General features: G+C 43.3%; 1 protein-coding gene across 1 annotated transcript in view; it reads left to right on the top strand.

Annotated features, from left to right (window-relative positions):
- Positions 1–15945, top strand: part of SLC1A2 (solute carrier family 1 member 2) — a 117012-nt gene that overhangs the window by 12206 nt on the left and 88861 nt on the right. The window lies entirely within an intron of this gene.

Genomic DNA, 15945 nt, shown 5'->3' with positions numbered 1-15945 from the left:
AGATCTCAGTCTTAGAGCGGAGGTTTTGTCTAGGGTCTCTTGATCTGTAGCTCCTGACTTATACTTAGGTTTTCGACAGGTCGTGATTTAGATCTTCTTCGTCTTGATGCACCTTAGCCAGATCTTGGAAGGATCTAGTTTTGTCTATAACAATGCTGTGATTTTTTTTTAATACCGATTCATACAATGATAATTAATTGAGACAATTGCCAGAACCATGTTCATCAAGTGGAATGATGGAGCGTGTCAGGGTCGTGCACTTATTTGTTGCCAATTGTCGTAAATTGGTCTAGTCAACGGGTTCCTCATTCATTGAGTATTCTTCCTTGGAAGAGCCGAGGCGTCGCCGGAGGATATCTCACAGCTTGCGCTCAGATTAATACTTTTGCTATCACAATCTAGATGATTCAATTACTTATTTTTTCTCTTTTTACCAAGAGATAGAGCAGGTCCCATGGGGGCAACGATGGCAGAAGGCCACGGATGATGTTCTTTTTAAGCATCGCTTGATTAGAGAGCATGCTTGCAAACACACGAGGCAGCCAGTCCAATTTTACTCATTTTTATTGCATCGGCGTCGTCGATGTATCGGGAGAAGGTTGATCGGTGTTTCTTCTAATATAGTTGAAAATATTCGACAGGTGTGAAATAAAAGCGGCAAAGCATTCGTGTTCCATGTGGACACACCAGGGCTGCACTAAAATAATGAGATAGAAACAATACTAGAAAAATAAGCAGGCAACGCAATGCCTCCTAGACTGCTCATAATAGGAATTATAGGTCATGGGTTGTATTTGGAGGTGAGCAGGGGGTTATAAGTTCATATAAGATTTATTACTATGTGAAAAGCAATAAAACCTTGCCATATTGACTGCTACTTAACTAAACCTGTATAGTCCCAGGTGTTCCATGTAGTCATACAGTCTATAATTGTTCTATACCTTACTTGACCACTAGAGGCGCTGTTTTCCATTTGCATTTAAAAAAATATAAATATTATTTATTTTACACCATTTCATAGTGTGCACACGATTAATCTGGTATTAGATGGAAAGAGGTGTACACTATCCGAACTTAGCGCCAATATAGGGATTTTAGAAAAGATGTGAATATTTTTTTTTTCTTTCGCATACAATTCAGATTTTTCATGTTTATTGCTGTACATGTATTTTTCATTTAAATGATTGAGCAAAGGTTTCTTTTTACCAGTAACAAGAAAAACAATTGAAATGGTTAAATTCCTATATAAATTAATTGTATAAAAATAATAAACAGCAAAAACAATAAAAAAAAAAGACAAAGGCTTGATTTTCAATACCCTAGCCAAGGCAGAATGGCTTCTTGATGTCCCCAATGGCACCCTGTCGGAACCTACTAGCTACTCCCCCAAATTGATGACTATTTGGAGTTATCTGGCAATTGAAAAAGTAATTACAAATGGCAAAAATTGTTGTTACAACGTGTCAAGCAAAAACTAATACTTTTCAATTCATTGGCAATCAAGTGATGAAGCTCCGGCAGTCGCCGGCACATGATGGCTGCAGCCGAGCAATGGTGTCAGCGGTCACGTGTCATACTGGTGGCATCCCCGCTCAGTCATGGGAGCAGTGAAGTCAGTAGTACAATATGTGACTGCTTAAGTCACTGATTGGCTGCAGCAGTCATGTGCCAGACACTAAGATTAGGGGACTACAGGAGCTACTGGTGGACTTGGCGAGGTGAGGAGTTGAGCAAAATGATTAACAGGACCATGGACCAGCAGCCACATTGGTATGCCATGGCCAACGGGCCAGAGCCCAACAACCCTCCTCCTACCTGATGGCATACCTGGTGAATTTTTTGATTCGTTGGGCCAGCATGATGTTATCCAGGCCTAGTAATCAGAAGAGGCACCTGGGATGCCGGGAGATAGGAGGTTTTCAGGGCACTAGTCTGGTGGCCATGGACTGACGATGTGGCTACTGGACCAAACTTCTTGTTGCTCAACTCGTTGCTAATTTATCCAAATGATTGGATGGTCTTACCATCTTGATGGCTGGCTTGTGACTGCTACAGCCAGTCATTGGCCTCAGTGGTCACATTTCATGCTACTTTCTTCATGGCTCCCATCATTGATCGAGGTACCAGTATGGCATGTGACCACTCTGGCCATTGATCAACTGCAGCAGTCATGTGCCGATTACTGGCTTGTGACTGCTGCAGCCAATCAGTGGCTTGTCAATCTTCTTGTTCATCTCTAACAAGGGGAGTATTTTTGCAATTTTAGAACTTATGCTGCTATTTTTATTTTTTACTTTTCAAAAGTCGGATAACCCCATACATTTTTGCAATCAACCACCTATATGGACAGGTCTTCAATAGAAGCCCATTACAATTATTACAATTAAATATCTTTGGAATATACAATTTGGAATATCGGTGACAATTTTTGCAAAATGCTAAGTAGCAGTAACGTAAATCAATGTATAATGGGCGGCCAATAAATCGACACAACGAGTATGACTTAAGTGACTGTAATCGCCTGAAGGTGTAAGTACTTGCAGACGACCTCTTTCAATAGTTGAAATCATAGATCTAAAAATCATAATCAAAAGATCTTCAAATCTCTTTATGTAACTGTAATTGATCAATAGAACCACACATGTAATCTTTTGTGTCTCCTCTCCGCACCATCTGACTACGACTACAATTTACCTGAAATACAATCACATGTAAAAAAAAAGCTAAATATAACAATCACGTCTGGGTGCAAGAAGAAATAGCATCATGAGAATGGGGGTGTTAAGTGAGCATGGAGTAGTGGAGCAGTAGTGAGCATGTGCGACCACTGCTCTTTTCATGTCTACAAGAGTGGTGGTCACACATGTTCACTAACGCTCCATTCACACAGGGGATTTTGGGCACCCTGTTTTCAGGATTGTGTGGGATTCAGAAAGACCCTGACAATCATACATTTATCACCTATCCTATGGATTGATGATTAATGTTGTTTTTTGGGACAACCCCTCTAAGAAAGAGAAGAGCCCTGGATTATCGAATGATCAACATTCAGGATTACATGCAATCTGGTGGATCCTTAAAGACGTTTTCCAGTTTCGGAAAAGCCCTGTCCCCTGGCTGCAGTAAACAGTGTTTTACTCTCCCTCCCCAGGTCTAGCGCTGAGTCTCCGTCACTGCTTTTGGTGTCTGTCACTTACTGCAGCGCTGTCACGTCGACAATGCTGCAGTCAATCGGAGAACTCAGGGGCTCTGAGCGGCTCGTGCTGTCAACTCTGGCAGAGCAGCTGAGCTCAGTGACTGGCTGCAGCGCTGTCGACGAGGGGGAGCAAAAGTGCCGGACCTGGGTAGGATGAGTAATGCAAAGCTTGTTTCTTTTTTTTTTTTTTTAAAACAAACTGCAGCCGGGGAAAGTAGTTTTCCAAAACTGGAAAACCTCTTTAGTAAGGACGGCTGGACCCCTACTCGAGCACCACGTCTCATATCCACGGAGTGCTGTATATCTCTACAGTACATGGAAAACCCCTTTAACTTTACTTACACAGGGACCATAATCATGGGTTGGTCTTCCTTTATAGCAGGCACACCACTTGTAAGACAATTATGAAATCGCCATGTCTTCGGGTGCAAGGCTGACCTTACTATTTCCAATGTTTTGGTCCTTGGATGAATGATCTTATCCCACCATCCCGAGTGTTTCTGTATGAGTATAAAGTTGGGTTGGTGATTCTTCCAGCTTGATTGGACTCTTCTTGGCCCCAATTGAGGGATGGTTCAGGAACTACATTGGATATGAGTGGATAAATGCTTGATATCCCTGAATTTGAAGCCATGGTTGGTTCAGTAGTAATAAAACTGGTCAAGTCGTCCTAGGTACAGATTTTTAGGCCACTATGGCCAAAAATCACCATAGTACTTTCAAAGATTGTACACTGTGTGCAGAATTATTAGGCAAATGAGTATTTTGATCGCATGATACTTTTTATCCATGTTGTCCTACTCCAAGCTGCATAGGCTTGAGAGCCAACTACCAATTAAGTAAATCTGGTGATGTGCATCTCTGTAATGAGGAGGGGTGTTGACTAATGACATCAACACCCTATATAAGGTGTGCTTAATTATTAGGCAACTTCCTTTCCTTTGGCAAAATGGGTCAGAAGAGAGATTTGACGGGCTCTGAAAAGTCCAAAATTGTGAGATGTCTTGCAGAGGGATGCAGCAGTCTTGAAATTACCAAACTTTTGAAGCGTGATCACCGAACAATCAAGCGTTTCATGGCAAATAGCCAACAGGGTCGCAAGAAGCGTGTTGGCCAAAAAAGGCGCAAAATAACTGCCCACGAATTGAGGAAAATCAAGCGTGAAGCTGCCAAGATGCCATTCGCCACCAGTTTTGCCATATTTCAGAGCTGCAACGTTACTGGAGTATCAAAAAGCACAAGGTGTGCGATACTCAGGGACATGGCCAAGGTAAGGAAGGCTGAAAAACGACCACCTTTGAACAAGAAACATAAGATGAAACGTCAAGAATGGGCCAAGAAATATCTTAAGACTGATTTTTCAAAGGTTTTATGGACTGATGAAATGAGAGTGACTCTTGATGGGCCAGATGGATGGGCCAGAGGCTGGATCAGTAAAGGGCAGAGAGCTCCACTCCGACTCAGACGCCAGCAAGGTGGAGGTGGGGTACTGGTATGGGCTGGTATCATCAAAGATGGACTTGTGGGACCTTTTCGGGTTGAGGATGGAGTGAAGCTCAACTCCCAGACCTACTGCCAGTTTCTGGAAGACAACTTCTTCAAGCAGTGGTACAGGAAGAAGTCAGTATTGTTCAAGAAAAACATGATTTTCATGCAGGACAATGCTCCATCACATGCATCCAACTACTCCACAGCGTGGCTGGCCAGTAAAGGTCTAGAAGAAGAAAAAATAATGACATGGCCCCCTTGTTCACCTGATCTGAACCCCATAGAGAACCTGTGGTCCATCATAAAATGTGAGATCTACAGGGAGGGAAAACAGTACACCTCTCGGAGCAGTGTCTGGGAGGCTGTGGTGGCTGCTGCACGCAATGTTGATCGAAAACAGATCAAGCAACTGACAGAATCTATGGATGGAGGCTGCTGAGTGTCATCATAAAGAAAGGTGGCTATATTCATCACTATTTTTTGGGTTTTTGTTTTTGCATGTCAGAAATGTTTATTTCTAAATTTTGTGCACTGATATTGGTTTACCTGGTGAAAATTAACAAGTGAGATGGGATTATATTTGGCTTTTATTAAGTTGCCTAATAATTCTGCACAGTAATAGTTACCTGCACAAACAGATATCCTCCTAAGATAGCCAAATCTAAAAAAAAAACACTCCAACTTCCAAAAATATTAAGCTTGGATATTTATGAGTCTTTTGGGTTAATTGAGAACATAGTTGTTGATCAATAATAAAAATAATCCTCTAAAATACAACTTGCCTAATAATTTTGCACACAGTGTATACACTGTTTTGGGTTCCCACAAAGTTGGAGATGCCTAAACTACATATGGAGCAGTCATAGAGCAAAACTTGTCCTTTAATTCTTACGTCAATTCTTCATGAGAACTGAAGAGCTAACACAATGAGATACGTTCATTCGAGTTCTAAGACATCTGTAGCCTAAAAGACATTTTAAAGAGCGTGTCGTCCTAGGAATGTTTTAGGAAGACACCAAAAACACATTTCACAAATAGTCACATTGTAAAGTGGAGAGGGCCAAGTGGGAAAGGATAAAACATAAGGAAACATGTGTTCCCTCTTATATCTAAGGAACACTTCTGAAGGAATTGGCTTCGATGCCTAAAGCTGAAAAGATCAATAGAATCTGTGGCTTTCCAATTCTTACTTCAAAGCTCATCGGGGGTCTATTCCTCAGTCCCTCACAACATGACACTAGAAGGAGGTGACACTTCAAAGCTCCTCCATCCATACACCTTGAGACATTGTAGAAGAAAATGATTAATACATCAAACAAAGCAGGTGATGCCAGAAAGAATGAATTAGCTTATACACGGAGAATTAAATGCTTGTAAAGTGGGATTAAAATGATCAATACATGTAGGACAATCCCGGAGGTAAAGGAAGAAGCAGGTGGAGAAGAATGCTAGAGATGAGGTCCACCTACTTGAACACATCAGTATTCTCCATTTCTCCTCTCATATCAGTTGACAAGCATGGCTCATAATTGAAACTCCCATTTTCCATCTCTTTTCTGGTCAACGTACATTTTGGGAAACCAACCTAACCCTGACCATAGCACCAAAATCTTTAAAAGTGTTGGAACCACATGTTCGTGGAACGACAAGTACTATATTTTCAGGCCGAACAAAAACCCAATGTTCAAGGGCAGTTTGCTGGGCTGTCAAGGGTTGTCTAAGTTTAGGAAATGGAAAAACTATTTGACAAGTCATATATTTTCGTAAGTGTGCCCATTCCTGATCATTGGACCATGGAATATTGGCATCAATTGGATGAAGAAGCAAAATGCTGATCAACAATATGTAAAACTATATGGAAACCTAATGTTCGTAATAAAGTTGCCCTATCGTACCAATACAGGGGTATAAAAGTTGACCTGTTATACTGACTATTAGCCATTGATATGGGCAGAAGCTGCATGTGGAAGTTCACCTTAAAGCAATTGTCCGATGAAAACAAGTTATCACCTTTCTACAGGATAGGTGATAACCTGTTGGTCGGTTGGGGTCCGGTTGTGGGCAGATCGGCAAACGTTTACCCCATCACACTGGATCGACAGTGCACGCTTCACCGTTGTTCCATTCATTCTCAAAGGAGATGCCAAGTGCTGCGCTTGGCTTTTCCGGTAGCCCCATGAATGGAGCGGAGGTCGGGGGTCCGACTTGCCATGCCATTTTGCAACTTGAATAAAAGTTCCCTGTTGGTGGTAAAAATTCGTTGTTCTGCCAAATGGTGCGAGTTCCAGTGATCGGATCTCTACCAATTAGTGATTTGTCAACTACCTTGCTGATAGGAGATAACCCCTTAAAGTCCCTGTGGACATTGGTGTTGCCGTCACCTTTGCTTTCCAGTTTTTTGGGACAGTGATGAAAAATATTTAAACAGGAGATCTGCCCTCGAAATGTGTTAGAGATCCCAGGTCCACCATGTGCGAGACATCTACTGTATCGTCCTTGGACCTCAGGGAGGCCAGCTGGTATCCACACAGACGTGTCCACCTTACTTGTACACAGATTACATTAAGGGCTCCAATTTCTCACAATATTAATCAATTATATTATCATGACATGCTAAGAAAACATCCCCTGGGTGGTCACAAATTGGGACTATCACAAAATCGTGTTGTTGTTTTTTCAAAGTTTGACATCTGGTGCCACTCAACTTGAGGATATTTTGAGAAAGTTTGGATAGAAAGGACTTCTGGGTTCTTCTTTTGCAGAGAGGGTAGGGGGCTTAAATGTCTTACAATGTGACGTACAAATGTTGGGGGGAAAGTTTCCAACTCAGAGTGGATACAACAATGGCTTCCACATCATATGGCATGTGCATAGCTGAAGGAAGTTGTGATTTGGTGGCCGGGGGCTGCATGAGAAAGAAAGCTGAAGGAGTAATCATGCGCATAGTGGGGTTGTTTATAATTGAAAATAAGCTGATCCCAGGCCGTGATCTTAGAGATCAGCTGTAATATAGAAGAAAACCTGGCAGGAAGTGTTCCATTTCCCTGCAGCGCCTCCGGAGGATAAATGAAGTATTGCAAGATGACCTCATCTACTCCCCTTGTGCATATGTTTTCAATAGGGAGTGGGTAATAAGCAGGTGCAAGAGCAGCATATCTCCTGCAGGAGTTAAGGATTGGGCATGTTGGAATCCATCAGCCTGATCATTCTTTCCTCTGATTTCTAAAATTGGGGGGAGAGTGAAGTGACCCCACTGCACATTAAATAGACAATCAGTCTAACGGGGTCAACCAACTTATGTTTACATGTAAGGGCAGCTATAATATAATATCTTCTTAAAGTGATACACACGTCAATCCTTTCCATGTCTGGTGCATAAACATATAAGTCTTCTTTTATCTGATCTTGTATCTCTAAGGGCTCTACATCTTTTTGTTTCGGGGGTGACAGGCCGAGGACGGCGGATCTTTTATCGGCTTAAGATGATAGATTACGGTGCGCTGCCTTCATACATCATCACTTGTCGTACCGGCGCACAATCAGATTACTGACCAATAACGAAGACCCAAAGGGAGAAGCCGTAAAGTAAGATGCAGTAACGATGTGTAGTGAAGATGTAGCAGAACTAAATTTGCTCCTGTCGGCACCCGAGTCTAGCGAGAGCTGGACAGATATTTTGCACCCATGAGATAAGCAGTAACAAGGAGCATTGGCGCCGCTTATCTCTCTTTATTTTTATTATTTATTTTTGTTTTTGTATTTTTTATTTTTATTTTTTTTTAAAAAAAAAACACGGTTGAGTGACAGCTATTTTCTGTATATCTGCAGCTTCGCCGTCATAGAGCTGCATTAAACAAGAAATCTATTTTTTTTGAGCCGAATTAAATCTATTTTTTGCAGGCGGTGTATATTAATGATGGTTTTTTACGTGATTTTTTTGGGCGCCGTTAAATTCTCGGCATCCGTGCAATAAATAAAGAAAGCAGTCAGACTTAAAATCTGTGGCTCCCAACAGAGGGCAGCACGCACCCATGTTTGCAGGGCAGATGGTGCCTGAATTCAGCTAGTAAATGTCATCTGGGCTTCCAGCTGCTAATTGGGAAGAGCTGAGCGCTCGCTGAGGCGGAGGACATCACACAACGCGCCCTGACAGATCTGCCTTTACTGACTCCTGTCACTTCACCCAGACTCAATATGTGGCGGCGAGAGCGAAAGGCTAAAATTAACTTCTGCCGTGACATAAAAAAAAAAAGGAGATTGGAAGTAAAGTTTATTACTGTACATTGGAGAAACCCAATCAAAATCAATTCCCTAATTCAGTGCTATCACTGAAATCGCTCCGACTTGGGTGATAGGTGAGAGCGGCTGTGAATTATATAGCTTAAATCCTCTGCGCTCCAATGCAAAATTCTGAATCAGAACCCCCGACTGTGGCATTTATAATACTTGTTTATGTGGCACAGAAAACCCTATAGGCCCCTTTATGTGGAACAGAAGAGCCTATAGGACCCTTTATGTGGCACAGAAGAGCCTATAGGGCCCTTTATGTGGCACAGAAGCACCTATAGGCCACTTTAAGTGGCACAGAAGAGCCTGCCCCTTTATGTGGCACAGAACAGCCTACAGGCCCCTTTATGTGGCACAGAACAGCCTGCCCCTTTATGTGGCACAGAAGAGCCTATAGGCCCCTTTATATGGCACATAAGAGCCTATAGGCCTCTTTATGTGGCACAGAAGAGCCTATAGGCCCCTTTATGTGGCACAGAAGAACCTATAGGTCCCTTTATGTGACACAGATAAGCCTATAGACCACTTTATGGGACACCAAAGAGCCTATAGGCCCCTTTATGTGGCACAGAAGAGCCTACAGGCCCCTTTATGTGGCACAGAAGAGCATATAGGCCACTTTATGGGACACACAAGAACCTATAGGTCCCTATATGTGACACAGAAGAGCCTGTAGGCCACTTTATGTGGCACAGAAGAGCCTATTGACTCCTTTATGTGGCACAGAAGAGCCTATAGGCCCCTTTATGTGGCACAGAAGAGCCTATAGGCCCCTTTATGTGGCACAGAAGAGCCTATAGGCCCCTTTATGTGGCACAGAAGAGCCTATAGGCCCCTTTATGTGGCACAGAAGAGCCTATAGGCCCCTTTATATGGCACAGAAGAGCCTATAGGCTCCATTATGTTTCTATGTCAGTTGGATGGCTCTATGTTTGCCCTTAAAATGGCCATAAAATTTAATCTGGACTCCCTATATACATGCATGCTCGTTACGACTGAAGGTGCATGTTTTCTCAATGGGGAGTGGAAATAAACAGCTGACAGAGGCTTCTGGTGGTGCAATCCTTTTTTTCGGTCAAACAATTAATATACATCTTGCCAAAATCAGCAGATTTGGTCACCCTTAGGGCTTATTCAGACATGGTACGAGTGATATTCATGTTTTTAACGGATGGAACTCGTACTTATTATAGCCTATGGAGCTGTTCACATTCCCGTGTATTTTTGCGGCCCAAGTAACAAAATCACAGAGACTCGTCCGGTCTTGATCTGAGTTTTGGATCAATCTCGCCAATGCGAGTTTATGGATCCATTAATAAAATTGGACAGCATTCGGATGCCATCCACGTGCTATCTGTTTTTCACGGATTGTTTGATAGAAGAAACTTCCATCAGTTTTTTTTCTTATCCAAACTCTGATGGTAATAACTGTCGCTCTGACCAAACTCTGATGGTAAAAACTGGCGCTCTGACCACACTCTGATGGTAAAAACTGGCACTCTGACCACACTCTGATGGTAGTAACTGGCACTCTGACCACACTCTAATGGTAAAAACTGGCGCTCTAACAACACTCTGATGGTAATAACTGGCACTCTGACCAAACTTTGATGGTAATAACTGGCTCTCTGACCAAACTCTGATGGTAAAAACTGGCGCTCTGACTACACTCTGATGGTAAAAACTGGCACTCTGACCAAACTCTGAATGTAATAACTGGCGCTCTGACCAAACTCTGATGGTAATAACTGGCGCTCTGACCAAACTCTGATGGTAAAAACTGGTATTCTGACCAAACTCTGATGGTAATAACTGGCACTCTGACCAAGCTCTGATGGTAATAACTGGCGCTCTGACAACACTCTGATGGTAAAAACTGGCACTCTGACCAAACTTTGATGGTAATAACTGGCTCTCTGACCAAACTCTGATGGTAATAACTGGCGCTCTGACAACACTCTGATGGTAAAAACTGGCGCTCTGACCAAACTCTGATGGTAATAACTGGCGCTCTGACCAAACTCTGATGGTAATAACTGGCACTCTGACCAAGCTCTGATGGTAATAACTGGCGCTCTGACAACACTCTGATGGTAAAAACTGGCACTCTGACCAAACTCTGATGGTAATAACTGGCACTCTGACCAAACTCTGATGACTGATTAATGATGAAACAGAATATTTTTTGCTAAAAATCACTGAAGTCTGTTAGAGTCCTTAGTCTAATATGTAAGGCATATCATACACATTGGACAAAACTTGAATCAAATGGCCAATTATCACCATAATGACCAAACCGGCATCGAAACAACTGTTCTTGTCAATATCTTAATCACCCAAAACAACAATTGAGCGTGCAACATGTGCTCAAAAAGTCCAATATTGACCAATATAGTCTGCGATGTGCTTGGGGCCATTGACCAAGAATCGTTAGTCGGCCCATTTTCATCTATGGGGTCCTTTAGCCTCCTTCAGTTCTTGTTTCTCGTTGGGTTACTGTGTCTAAAGGCTTCATCTATGGCTGCTTAATCTTAAAGGGACCGTTGGTCCAATCACTACTCTTATAGCTGATTGCAAAATTTGCCATCGACATACAAATGGTTAATTCAGCAAATTTACTCAATTTACTACCAAGTGACAGATTTTCAACGCTGAGATATATATCTCAATTAGTTTGCACACGGCACGGTAAACCACATGAGCTTCTTTAAATAGCAGCTAAGATAAATGTGTTTTATTTCTGCTGATATCTGGATATTTTCCCGTTCGGGGTATAGGCCGAGTATCAAAGATAAATGGTTTATCGCTTTATAAGAAACAAAGGCCTGAAAGAAAGAACTGACAGCCAGAAACTCAGCGGGGAGAACATAACAAGTTGTCAGTGTCTTCCCCGGTGGACCGCGCCAGACGCGTTTCGCTCATTCAGCAGATTTCGGCACTTCCACATAACGAATATCCGATCTTGTTAATAAAGAAAAGATATTTGCTCCATTGAAAAATGATTGGGCTAAAACCGGTCTAAATTTCATGTGGTTTTCATTAAGAGCAAACCTTAGTGACGTGGCATGGCTCGGACGCTCAGATGGTGGTGCAGGATCCATTATCGTTATCCATGGGTCAGAGACAAGAAAACCCAAAATGATGATCGGTTTTCCTAATTTTTTTTTTATTATTGTAGCAGAATATGAATCACTAGCCCCCTCAGGGTACAGGGTGGCCCACCAGAGAGCTAGAGGAACCAAGAGTGGGCCCACACAAACATGGTATCCAAAGGTCTAGCGGAAAATGCCTCCGGTTGGAGATACTTCACAGCATTCCCCATACCCAATTTAATTTCCCAAGGTACCTACTTGAATGTTTTGGGTGATTAGGTGGAAATCAGAGTAAATCCACGAGAAGAACCTAAATATTCCATGCAGATCACCTGCAAGGCCACAATGATAAACAAAGAGCCACATCGAGGCCCCTTAATTAAAAGCGTGCATACACATGTACTGTATGAATGAAGGGTTGGACTTCAGCATCATCTCTGCTTGTAGACCTAAGGAACCCTAGACTTCTCCACAAATCCTACTGATCCAACGGACCTCTGAAGAAAGTCCCAAGGGTTGTTTCCTCATTGGGGTCAAGATGTGGAGTTCTTAGGGTTCATAGGAAAATGAGTCTCACCATAGAGTCAAGTCAGCGGAAAGTGAAACAGCTTTGGCCCTTAATCATCTCATGGTAGGCCTAGGAACACCAGGCTTACTTGTCATTTGTGCCTAAAGAACTTACTAGTCCGAGAACGTCTAAAGAAAGTTACAAAAGTCTTTGGGTCATAATGAGAAAAGAAAAATTAGTCTCAGCATTGAACAGTGGTAGTTAAAGGGAAGAATTTTACAACTCCTTGGTTGGTGTAAAGATGACCTGTAGTGTTTTTTTTTTAAGTAAGTTGATGTGGAAACCTTTAATTTGATTCAAGGAGCTTTTACGATTAGAAGGTTTCAACAAAAATTAGTTGATCACAGGGAGCTTAGCTACTGGAAATCCCATTGATCAGCAGGAGAAGCCGGCAACAAGTTTTGAGCTTTCCTGCAGTGCCCCCATTGGAGAAATCAAATATTACATGTGAATCATGTAATACATGGACACGCCAGGTCCTCCAAACAAAAGAGAGCGACCCTCTTCATAACTGCTTGATGCTTTTCCCTTTTTGAATGTGATCTCGAAATAGGGACTCTTACAGATCATATAGGAGTCCAGCTATGCTCACGTAAGTCTAATGATTTACTTAAGATCCACCCAAGTCAAAGGGATCGGTAGATTCAAGTGGGAGACTACACTATTAAATGACTGTATAAAGCGCCTCCACCTACTCTTTGCTGGTCACAAAAGTCAGGAATGTTGAAACAGACGCACATCTATAATGGCACAGTGACTCGGAAAACTGATTTGCCTTTTAAAGGGACCTGGCATGTGTTGTGATACATATGATGACCTGCCGTCAATAATAACAGATGTGGTCGGATGGATAATTGCTGCCAACCGCAAGTAGATTGTTTAAACTCCTGACCTCCGGATCATCGCTCTGGGCTAGTAATAAATTGAGCTGCGACCATAAATCGGTGGATATTGGGTGGGGTGGACATATTTCATGAAGGGATCAATACAGAAAAGTGGACACCGAATGGGGATGTTAAATTGACTCAGTCCAGTGACAGCGGATGCTCTCATTATGTCCCAATGCATATTTCTTAATGGTGGTTAAAGCCCCGAAACTTGTTCTCCTTTGGAGATTAATAGGAACAGTTGTGAGACTTGTCACGACGGGTATCTAATTTTAATCTCAAATTAGATCATTAAGAGCTGTGTAATGCCTAACTTCACCTGCGGGGGCAGTGTGGGGGAAATGAACGATTGGTTCCACCAGAGATTGTGTACGTTCCTTTTAGCCGGAAGCACCTGTAATTAGATCCTTTTTGGGAGAAACCTAAAAAAAAGGGATTGCCGGACACCGGTTAACGACAACCATAGTGCAGCCGAGACTGAATCTAAAGAACAATCTAGAGACCAACAAAGAAAACAAAGTGGTGAACTGATGGTTTTTGTATTATGTAGTCTCTGTATAGCGGTATTATTTTCTTACTGTGGACATTAGCGGTGTTATTATAGTACGGTATGGCATCGGAATGTGTTGTATTGTATGGCAGCAGTATGGGCACTATATGGCGGTATTATTTATACATATTACGGCACTATGATTACGGTGTTATTTTCCACTTCTAAATAATGGGAGGTGGTGAAACACATGTTTTGTCCATATGCTTTTGACGCACCCCTGGGCCTGTGTCGCGCTGCGTTGCGCACGCGGGAGCTTACCCGGAGCCGGATCTGATAGGGGTAGTAGTCTCGTGGCGGTGACCCGGTCCGTGCCCAGGGAGTCAAACTGTGTGGCTGAGTATTAGCAGTAGATGTAGGACGACTACGCCACCCGTTGAATGCAGCTATGGAGCTGCCGCTGCAGGGCAGACCGCTGAGGCCGGTGGTAAGATAGTGCAGCGTAGATGGTATAACCCCCAACGGGAGGGGTATGGCCTCAGGGCAGCCGACGTGGATGATGGGGGTAGCAGGAACCACTCAGAGACGATGCGGTGTAGTTCAGGGTCTTTACTGGTGACAAAGATAGACCCTCCCGCAGTACTGGCTAGCGGTCGGGGCCTGGTCAGTCCTTGAGCAGATGGGATCCCCCTTGGCCAGGCGGAGTTGTAGGCCTCCCCAACTAATCGTACTCCTCTGGCTACCTTGCTAGAGGCGGGTAAAAGTAGCCCACGTCCCTGAGTGTGGTGCTCACCCGTATGGCCGGTGACTCGGGGCCTTCTAGTGGCTTCCGCTCCACGACGGCGGTGCTGGTCCCACGCGTGTGACCGTGCCTTCGGGTTTCTTGGCCAGAGGACCTGAAATCCCCTGCCGGGCGGTTTCTGCTGCTGGGTCTGGGTTAATCCCCACAGCCTCGGACTCCGGGTCCGGTAGTAACTCTTCAATCAGGGCGAGCTCTTCAGCTGCCAGCCCCTGATTCCTTTTAGCCTGCTCCCACAGAGCTCCTGATCTTCCTTTCCTATGCTGCTTCTCTTCTCTACTTCTGGCATGGCCCAGGAGCTGGGCCCAGCCGGAGCCACAGCTCCCTGTCAGTCCTCCTGGCTGAACTCTCCCTCTCAACTCTCTAACCCTGCCTCAGCCCCAGGTTTATACAGGGGAAGTTCTTCCCCTCCCAGGACTGGGCAGGAGGTGTGGCATGCATAGGATTCCTGACCAAGAGACCTCCCACCTGCTCTCAGACATAACATCTCTATCACTGTGGCAACCAGACCCCTGGGGTGTCACACTTTTACTATTCAACCCCAGCACATTACTCTGATAACTGTATGCCGCAAATCCCACATTGATTACCTGCAATGTAAAATCATAGCTTTTACCATATATATTGGCCTATGGCGAAGTCATAACCATTAATAAATGATTTCTAGACTCATTATGGGAAGGATATTTTACGTCCTTCATAAAACGGTAATGTGTGTTCTATCGCCACTGTTACCCCTCTATGCAGAGTGACAGATTGTCCATAGGCTACATGAGCTGTTACCGCTGGCGGTATGTTAGCGCGATCTACAGGCGTCACGTTATAGAGCAGGAGGAACAGAGCGGATCGAAGACTGACAGTCGCTGAGTAGGACCACGCATACAGAGAATTAACCCCCTAAATGACCTGGACATTTTTCATATTTACTCTTTCATTTTTTTTTTCTTCCCCTTCTTCCAAGAGCCATAACTTTGTTATTGTTCCATCTACATAGCAGTACGTGGGCTTGTTTTCATTCTGAATGACACCATTCACTTTACTATATAATGTACGTAAAAAAAAAGTAAAAAAAAATTCAAAATGGGCTTAAAAAAACTATTTTTTTTGGAGGGAGTTGTGTTTTTTACGATGTTCATTG

Source organism: Phyllobates terribilis, unplaced genomic scaffold (assembly GCF_046119375.1).
Source record: "Phyllobates terribilis strain yellow unplaced genomic scaffold, ASM4611937v1 Scaffold_13__5_contigs__length_258822181, whole genome shotgun sequence".
NCBI classification, from domain to species: Eukaryota; Metazoa; Chordata; class Amphibia; order Anura; family Dendrobatidae; genus Phyllobates; species Phyllobates terribilis.
Note: the sequence above shows the minus strand (reverse complement) of the source record. Positions and strands in the feature narration are given on the sequence as shown.